This window comes from Helianthus annuus, chromosome 14 (assembly GCF_002127325.2).
Source record: "Helianthus annuus cultivar XRQ/B chromosome 14, HanXRQr2.0-SUNRISE, whole genome shotgun sequence".
In the NCBI taxonomy this organism is placed as follows: domain Eukaryota; kingdom Viridiplantae; phylum Streptophyta; class Magnoliopsida; order Asterales; family Asteraceae; genus Helianthus; species Helianthus annuus.
Genome location: NC_035446.2, coordinates 29,317,492 through 29,326,972, shown reverse-complemented (window position 1 = coordinate 29,326,972; position 9,481 = coordinate 29,317,492).

The following is a 9,481-nucleotide window of genomic DNA, read 5'->3' as shown; positions in this document are numbered from 1 at the left end:
AAAAGCATTCATCAATAAAGTCCAAGGATGTATAAGTACATGACAACATTTTCAGCATGCAAAGGTCTGATTCATGGTCCCCTCCTGCTGAAAAAGGCACAAGATTCGAATTTGTAAAGAATGCATGGTCAAACCTAAGAGTTCAAAAAGTTTTGTCTTCTGATGATGGCTTACGGACCGCAAAGCCGGGGGCTTACGGTCCGCAAGATTGTAACTGGGCATCTCAGATCAAGGTCGGTTGCGGACCGTATAATTTTGGACTTACGGTCCGTAAGAGGTGCTTACGGACTGCAAGGATTTTTGCTTACGGTCCGTAAGGTTGTCGCTGGCAGCAGAAAATGGCAGTTGCCTGTTATAACCGGTTACACCGCCTTAGTTGCATGGTATTCGAATTACAGGAGTTGGGCCAATGGTTTTACATGCATAGGGACACATGGGATCATCTGGGAACATTAGTAGACTTGTTTTTGATGACCTTGAGCAATATGGGTTCCTATATAAATGATTGTTGTTGCAACCATGTTACTTGCTGTTAGTGCATTCATCTGTCGTCTTCGTCTTAATATCGAGTCTCGGGTTCGTTGCGGTTTTGATCAAGGTTTATGTCATCATCTTTGATGATGACATCACATGAGTGACATCATCAACTTATCATTCACGTGAAAGTGATCATTCTCACATAAGACAAATGAAATATGGTCCAATGAGAGGCATTTGTTTAATGGTCCAATCGTTTGAAAGTGTATATTGGAGGTTGACCGTTTGAAGAATTATTATTTCATGCTTGGTCGTTTGAGGAGTCACCGTTTGAGTGGTGACCGTTTGAGGCCTGCCGTTTGAATGTTAGTCAACCGTTTGAGCATGTTCAAACGGTCAGGGACTAGTTTAAATACCTTTCAAACTGTTAACATTTGTAACGAAGGGGTCAGTTGATACCGAAGTGCTGCCGGTATTTCCTCTCGCTGTAAACTTTGTCAATTGAATATAAAAGAGGATTAAAGTGATTTTCTAGTTGTTTGTAAGTGCGTTTCTTAGTTTCCGCCTCTGAAACGTACGAGAGCTCTTCCGAACGACTCATTCAGGTCGAAACCGGTCCCACAATTGGTATCAGAGCTCAGGACGAGGAGTTCTTGCCATATTCAGCTTGAAAATCTGTTTTTCTACACCTTCTGTTCAAAACCGATACTTTTTACGGTTAAAATTGGCTCAAATCTTCACACTGTGTTCGGAATTGACATTTAACAAAGCCTTGCAAGTTTCACACTGAAAATCGAACTAAAACTGATAGAAAACTGCTTGTCCGTTTGAAATTGTTCGTTAAATGATGACGTCATAGACTGTTCCGTTTGAAATACTGGTTCCATCGTTTGAAATTGGCTTCCAATCGTTTGAAAATTACATGATAGTCCGTATAAACTGACACCTCGTTTGAAACAACCCACCGTTTGAAACAACCCACCGTTTGAAAAGTTCACCGCTTGAAAATTATATTGAATTGTGTGATACTTTAATAGTTGTGTGTCAGTTTGCATGTGAACTGATTATATCTTGTCACCGTTTTTTTTGTGTCATGTGTGAAGAAGTTGAGAATGACGGAGTTGAACGAGAAGTTGTTGAGAAAGTGTCAGGAATAAGTGCACGTATATAGAGATAAAACACAGGAAAGGCAACAAGAATAATGCAAATTGAATCAGTTGTTAAGTTGTTGGATAAACATTGAAGTTGGTCGGCTCAATAAAGCTGAATTTGGATTGGTTTTGGTCCAATCAAAGCATCAGTAGACACACAACAATTAAAGAGCATTAAAGATTTGTGATCCTTTAGTGCACAGATTTTAATTAAAGATCACGTGGATATCTTGACCCAAAGTGCACCGACCCACTAATTTTTTTAGGCCCTATAGCATTTATACAAGCAGTTTTATAAACCCAAATTCATTAAAATTTGAATTGAGTATTCTTGTGTCAAAGGTGGCCCTATCACATGTTAACAATCAAATTCGGCCCAATCATTTGGTGGTTAAGTGTTTTTTTTAAGGTCCAATTAAAAAGTTGATAAGTGAATTTTGTGGTCCAATCAGCATGCTAAAAAATCACGACTCATGATAAAAAATCACGACTCATTATATCTTGTCAACCTTTTTGATACAAGTGTTAAAGACCATCACATGTTCGCTTGAATAGTGCATCGATTTGTGTAATATTAAACAAGGTTGTCAGTTGGTTTTGTTCAAGAGTTACATGTGATCTTTATTAACAATTGTCAGCCACCATTCAGTAATGCATGTGATTTGTTTTGTATCCCCATTGGCCCAATAACAATTATCTCATTATTAATGTTGTTGGTTACAACTTGAGGATCACGTGATTGTCAAGTTGTGGAATAAAAGGTCAAATGAGATGATAGTGTTTTGTCGGCTAGAGTTTTTTTAAAAAAAAAGGTGGTTGTCCAAATCAAAGCTTTGTTTATAATCGGTCCAATCAGTGAATTAGGTGTTCAGATCCATTTATCAGTATATGTGATTTTATATTGAAAGTCTAAGTCTATTGGGTTTACAAATAGTGTGGCCCAAGATTTTAAGTGTCAGTTGCATGTAATATTCATCAGCGGCCCATGTAAAAAAAATTTTAATTGGCCCATGTGTTAGTGTTAAAGGTGATCAAGTCTTTTGTGTCGTATATTGCTTACTAAAGGTGTTTCAGGTGTTTCACTAGGTTGAAAATTCATTTGAAACAGTTGTTTGAAAGTGTTACTAGTTTGCATAAGTGGTTTGGAAATCCAAGTTGTGTTTTGTGAACCAGGTCATTATAAGGTCACTTGATCTTAGTCCGGTCGGCTTAAAAGCTTGTTCCAGTTCGTCAGTGTATTCCGGTCGCATGAAATCATGTGAAAGAAATCATTTCGATTGGAAGTTAGTTTCAGTTTGTATAATTTGGAGTTCACAAGTTGTCAAAAGTTCATCACGTCGTTTGAAAGTCCATCAGTTCGTCCATAGTTTCAGTTTGTATAATTTGCTTGTTGTGATTATTACTTGCAAAGGTAAATACGTTTAACTTATTTTCCCTTATATGGGCTTGGGGTACGGTATCTAAAATACCGCTTGGTCGGGCATTGAATTGTTAATCGTATGAAGGTTAAACTCATTGAGATGACCTGTTTAAATTGTTTTGTTTGCTTAAAGCCTTTGGGGGGTTAATGACCATGTCCCGGATATCCTTGGCATCATTCAAAGAAATGGCCACGACCTTAGCACGCGGGTGTAGGCGTACACCCGTCAGTGCATTTATAAATAATAAGATATAACCGCCGGTTTCGATAATAACTCGCCGCGGGACTATATCATGTGGTGTGTCAATTAATCTTTAACCCGGTGATCAACCCGGGCTACTGAACGTATAAGAAACATGTAATTCTTTTACAAGTTTATATAAAAATAATTATCCCAAGTTGTCAAATCTTTTGTGCCACGTGCATTCAAATCAATTTTTAAACATTTTCAAAATGAGTCAGTTAAATTGTATTTACCAATGTAAACTGACGTATTTTCCCAAAAAGGCTAAGTGCAGGTACTAATAGGAATAGACTGGTCTCTCCTAGCATCAAATAGAAGTCTCGCAAGCTTAGATGCCTAAAGTCTGTTGAACAAAGTTTCCTCTTTATTTTGATCCGCCTGTGGATCAGTTTCAACTATCTTGTGATACTTAAAATTACAAATTTATTCAGTTGAAATTAATATATCTTTTGCTTCCGCTGTGCATTTAAATTTATGTTGTTTGACTATGATGATATCAACTACGTCACGATACTCCCCACCGGGCCCACCGGTAATACGTGGAAATATCGGGGTGTGACAGGTTGGTATTAGAGCCAACACTGAGTGAATTAAACACTAGCCTTTTGTGTTTAATCTCAGTTACACAAATTGCACATTCCTCGATCCTTGAGTTTAGACAAATAACATAGGACAAATTCTGTTTTGTTTTATTTTTGTTTTTCATTTTATATATATTTCTTGTTGTTATCTTTATTTTTATTGACAGGTTAATTATGCCGCCAAGAATGAGAAGAGGAAGAGGCAAGGCCCCAATGACGGGCCATGATCACGAGGCCGGACCTTCCCACCGGCGCACGCCATCAATTACCATGAGCACCAGTCCCCAAGAACCTTGGAGGACTTACATTGAACCGGGGGGGGGGGGGGCGATCCATCTCTCTAAGCTCATCACCATCTTACCATCACTCCTTTGGGCCACAATCAGAAAATGAGCCCAACAACCCCCAACCTTCATTCATACCTCTACAGCGATCGAATTCGCACACTCTTTTGGCGACCCCACTCCTGTCTTTCAGAGCCGGTTCAACCCGGTAAATTATATTGAAGAACCCGTGGGTTTTAACCCACTAGGACCAGAGGACCATTTCTCCGGCGATCATGCCATGGATATGGACGAGGATACGGATCCCGTCGAGCCTACAAACGGGACCCCAAACCATCCCATCGAGATCTCTGATGGGTCCTCATTTCATGGATCGCCTTACCGCGGTCCGGATAGCTATCAGGCGAGGTTCAACCAGATTGAATGGTATTTTACCCCCTCTGAGCACTCGTCTCCGTACCAGCAGCAGGATCCTTCTGAGGATTCTCGCTTTGTGGCAGTTACCCCGCCGCCACAACCACCAGTACAGTAGCCGCCTCAGGAGCCTCCGAGGCGACGAAGATCAAACGCACGGATGTCCGTGCGAGGAGGAGTGCGTATCAGCACTCCTCAACCATTAAGTGGCAGCCACTACCCGCCACTCCAAGAAAAAGAACCGCAGATGGGGGGACCTTCAAACCCCGTCTCGGAAGTAAACTCTGCGCCTGTAGCGCCACCATTGGGTTTTGGTAACCCAATCCCTGCATACGCCGGTTCAGCGGCGTACAACCCATTTGAGCAGCCGGCCCACACCAACTACAACTATGTGGAGATCGATCCATATCAAGCAGCGTGGGACTACAACGCTCTTCATCCTAAAGGGCCCTATGGTGGTCCTTGGACCACTGGGTACCCACCTTATGTGTACCAGCACCCGCCACCTCCTCAACCTCTGCATCCGCAGCCGCCGCAGCCGCAACTGATCCCGCCGGAACGCCAACAAGAGGTTCTCGATAGATTGGACCAGGTTGAGCGGGAGGTTCAAAGAGACCACGGGGAACGTCAAGGCTTCTTCAAAGGTTTGGCAGGCCTAATCAAGGGGAAGTCCAAGAAAAGGGATTATTGAAATCCTTGTTTGTTTTATTTATTGTAATCTTGTCCCTGTGTGGACTTTTGTTTCAGTACTCAGCCCTTGCGTGGACTTGTCTTTTTGTATTCTTCCCCTGCGTGGGCATGTCTTTCTGTTGACCCCTGCGTGGGTATGTTTGTTTGTTTAAGCCCCTGTGTGGGCATGTTATTTCTTAGAAGTCCCTTTTAGGGCAGAATTTGTACTTGTTTGAAATTGAAATGGAATGATTAATTTAATTTTCATTTTTGTTGTTAATTACATGCATAAACATAAAACATAAAATAAATGAAAAAAAAATAACATTCCTATTATAAGATCTACCATTATAATAAAATGGCAAAATCTAAAAAGGACAAGACCTAGCCATGTGTCATCTTAAGACAGGGCCAAGATGGTAGTTCCATAATTAGATTCAGATCCATATAAACATCTCAATTTAGGATTGTTTTGCGTTAAATATTAAAAGAATCTTAAAAGTAAAACCTAGTCTAAATGTCGTTGAAGATATGGCCAAGATGGTAAAACCTACACAAAAGATTCCAACACTTGTTAACATCTGAAAGCATGTTAACATTCTTGGCAAAAATGTGATTCGATAAAATCGCATAAGTCATCTTTAAAATTGGGTTATTCCAATTTCCCTTATTTATATAACCATCCCTTAAGGATGAAGTGCCTACGGGCTATAATTAATGTCCTTTGGGACTAAAGACAGTAGTAGCCTACAACTCCCTATCTAGAAAAGGTAATGAACTTTGATTCAAACATTAATACCTCGATTCTATGAAAATCCTGGTTATAAATTAAACATGTCTGCGTGACTAGGCTTTTGTGCTATTATTAAATTGTAATAAAGGATTGTAGTAAAGGTCCTGAATCTATATGAATAATTAACAAATTAACCAAAATGTCTATTAAAAACCATGGTTAATAAATTATAAAATGCTGTAAAACCTTCTAAATAAACCTTGTCAACTATTTCTTTTATGTAGCAATTAAAGCTACATGACTAGGTCAGAAGAGGTAAACAGTCATCCGGTGGAAAACCATAAAAACACTAAGATACATGTGACCGGAGCAGAACTGCAAGCATTAATAGATAATGCTGTTACAAAAGCTATGGAGTGGCAGTATAGTGAATCTAGTAGGACTCGAAGTAGGACCCTATCCACACCGCCCTCTAAATCTGCTCCTAAAACTCATTCTGAAGCCCACAGTAAACCACCCTCTACCCAACCTAAGCCCAAGAAAGAGGATGTTCAACATTCCTCAAACCAACACAGTGTTCCATCCAAAAGAATAGTGTTTGATAATGAACCACGTGCCAAGTCCTGTACTTATAAATACTTTGTTTCTTGCAAACCCCGGGATTTCACTGGGGAGAAAGGGGCAGTGGATTGCATGACATGGTTGGATAAGATGGACACTGTGGTAGATATTAGTGGTTGTGCTGAAAGGGATATTGTAAAGTTTGTATCCCAGTCTTTCAAGGGTGAGGCCCTAGCCTGGTGGAGGTAGTTGATTCAAGCTACCGGGAAGATTCCATTGTACAATATGACATGGGATCAATTTGTTATTCTCATCAAGGAGAACTACTTCCCTTAGCATGAGGTTGAAAAGATTGAGTCTGATTTCCTGTCGTTGGTTATGAGAAACCTAGATTGCCAAGCTTACCTTACGAGCTTTAATACAATGTCAAGATTAGTTACTTATCTTGTGACTCCGGAACCCAAAAGAATAGCTCGCTTCATTGGGGGATTAGCCCCAGAAATTAAGGCAAGTGTTGAGGCCTCTCGGCCAGCTACTTTCAGATCTGCAGCTGATATATCTTTGTCCCTCACACTGGACGCGGTGAGGCAGAGATCGCTGAGGAACACGGATGCTGAAAAAAGAAAGCGTGAGGATGACAACTCACGACATTCGAATAAGAAACACAAGGGAAACAATGACCATAAAAAGGGGTCTGGATCTAAGAAAGATGGGCATCAGTCAGGTGATAAGCCCAAGTGTAAAATCTGCAAGAAACACCATTTTGGGAAGTGCAGATATGAATCGAAATCCCAGTCACAGCCAAGGGCATGTGGGATTTGGAAATCCTCTGAGCATAAGACTCTCGATTGCAAGAAGATCAAAGACGCAACGTGCTACAATTGCAACGAGAAAGGGCACATTAAGTCCAATTGCCCGAAGTTTGCGAAGAAGGCTGAGGAAGGGAAAAAGTCCAATGCCAGGGTCTTTCAAATGAATGCACAGGAGGCTATCCAGAACGACAATGCGATAACAGGTACCTTCCTAATTAATGATGTTTATGCAAGAGTGTTATTTGATTCTGGAGCAGATAAGTCTTTTGTAGATAATAAGTTTTGTGAATTGTTGAAATTGCATGTTAAAACCTTAAATGTGAAGTATGAGGTTGAATTAGCCGATGGCACCATAGAAACAACCTCAACTGTGTTAGATGGGTGTGTCATATCCATTAGGAACCACTCTTTCCCGTTGTCCTTACTTCCCTTTAAGTTAGCCGGTTTTGATATAGTTATAGGCATGGATTGGTTATCGCATAACCAAAAGAAGCAAGTGGTGATCAGGACTCCGTCTGGTGAGCCACTTACCATTCAGGGAGATACCCAGTATGGATTGCCTGAGCAGGTGTCTATGATCAAAGCATCCAGATGTCTAAAGAAGGGTTGTGTCATTTACATGGCACAGGTAACCATTGATGAGTAGAAGCCCAAGACTGAAGATATTCCAGTCATTTCTGATTACCCTGAAGTCTTTCCTGAAGAACTACCTGGTTTACCACCAGATGGGCAAGTAGAATTCAAAATTGACATCATCCCTGGAGCAGCACCTGTTGCGAGAGCGCCTTATAGGTTGGCACCAACAGAGATGAAGGAATTGAGGACACAGCTAGATGATTTGTTATCTAAAGGTTTCATTAGACCTAGTTCGTCTCCATGGGGAGCGCCAATCTTGTTTGTCAAGAAGAAGGATGGATCAATGCGTCTATGCATTGATTACCATGAGCTTAATAAGGTCACTATCAAGAATAGTATCCTTTGCCCAGGATCGACGATCTGTTCGATCAATTGCAAGGGGCAAGCTACTTCTCTAAGATCGATTTGAGGTCAGGCTATCATCAATTGAGGGTTAAAGATGAAGATGTACACAAGACTGCGTTTAGGACTCGCTATGGTCATTATGAGTTCTTAGTGATGCCTTTTGGACTCACTAATGCACCTGCCGCATTCATGGATCTCATGAATCGCGTCTGCAAACCTTATCTAGATAAATTTGTCATCGTCTTCATCGATGACATTCTCATTTACTCGAAAAGCCAAGCTGACCACGAGAAGCATCTCCGTTGCATCCTGAAACTGCTTCATAAAGAAAAGCTCTATGCCAAATTTTCAAAGTGTGAATTTTGGCTTCGTGAAGTCCAATTCCTTGGACATGTTGTTAGTGAGCATGGTATCCAAGTAGATCCCGCTAAAATTGAAGCTATTATGAACTGGCAAGAGCCGAAGACGCCTACGGAGATTCACAGCTTTCTAGGACTGGCAGGATACTACAGACAATTTATTGAAAACTTCTCAAGAATTGCAGCACCCCTGACTCTACTCACCCGCAAGAATAGCAAGTTTGATTGGGGGCCTAAGCAGCAAGAATCTTTTGATATTCTGAAGGCAGAAGTTGAGCAACGCCCCAGTATTGACATTGCCTGATGGAGTTGATAAGTTTGTGGTATATTGTGATGCATCACACACCGGTATGGGTTGTGTTCTAATGTAGAAAGGCAAGGTCATTGCCTATGCTTCGCGTCAGTTAAAGGTGCACGAGAAGTGTCACGACCCCGACCCCATCTGGCCGGAATCGGTGCCGTGAGCAGTCCAGTGGTACCGGTGATTATTTTGAAAAACATTGCAGCGGAAATTTCATCAGGACCGTGAGTTAGGAAAATATCAGAGTTGAGAAACACCGGATTTTATTTAAATAGATGAAATAAATTCCATGTTTTATAAAGGTAGCTTTTAATAAAAATAATATTTCTTAAGTGATTTAATTAATAAAATAAGCCACTTCTTGAAGTCCTTTTAGTGCCGGATCCAATCCTTATTCCAATCTACTGTAATTACCTGAAACGCGTATTAAAAAGGTTTTGTCAGCGGGAAATACTGAGTGAATCATTCAGTTTACTAAAACGATTGTTAAGATC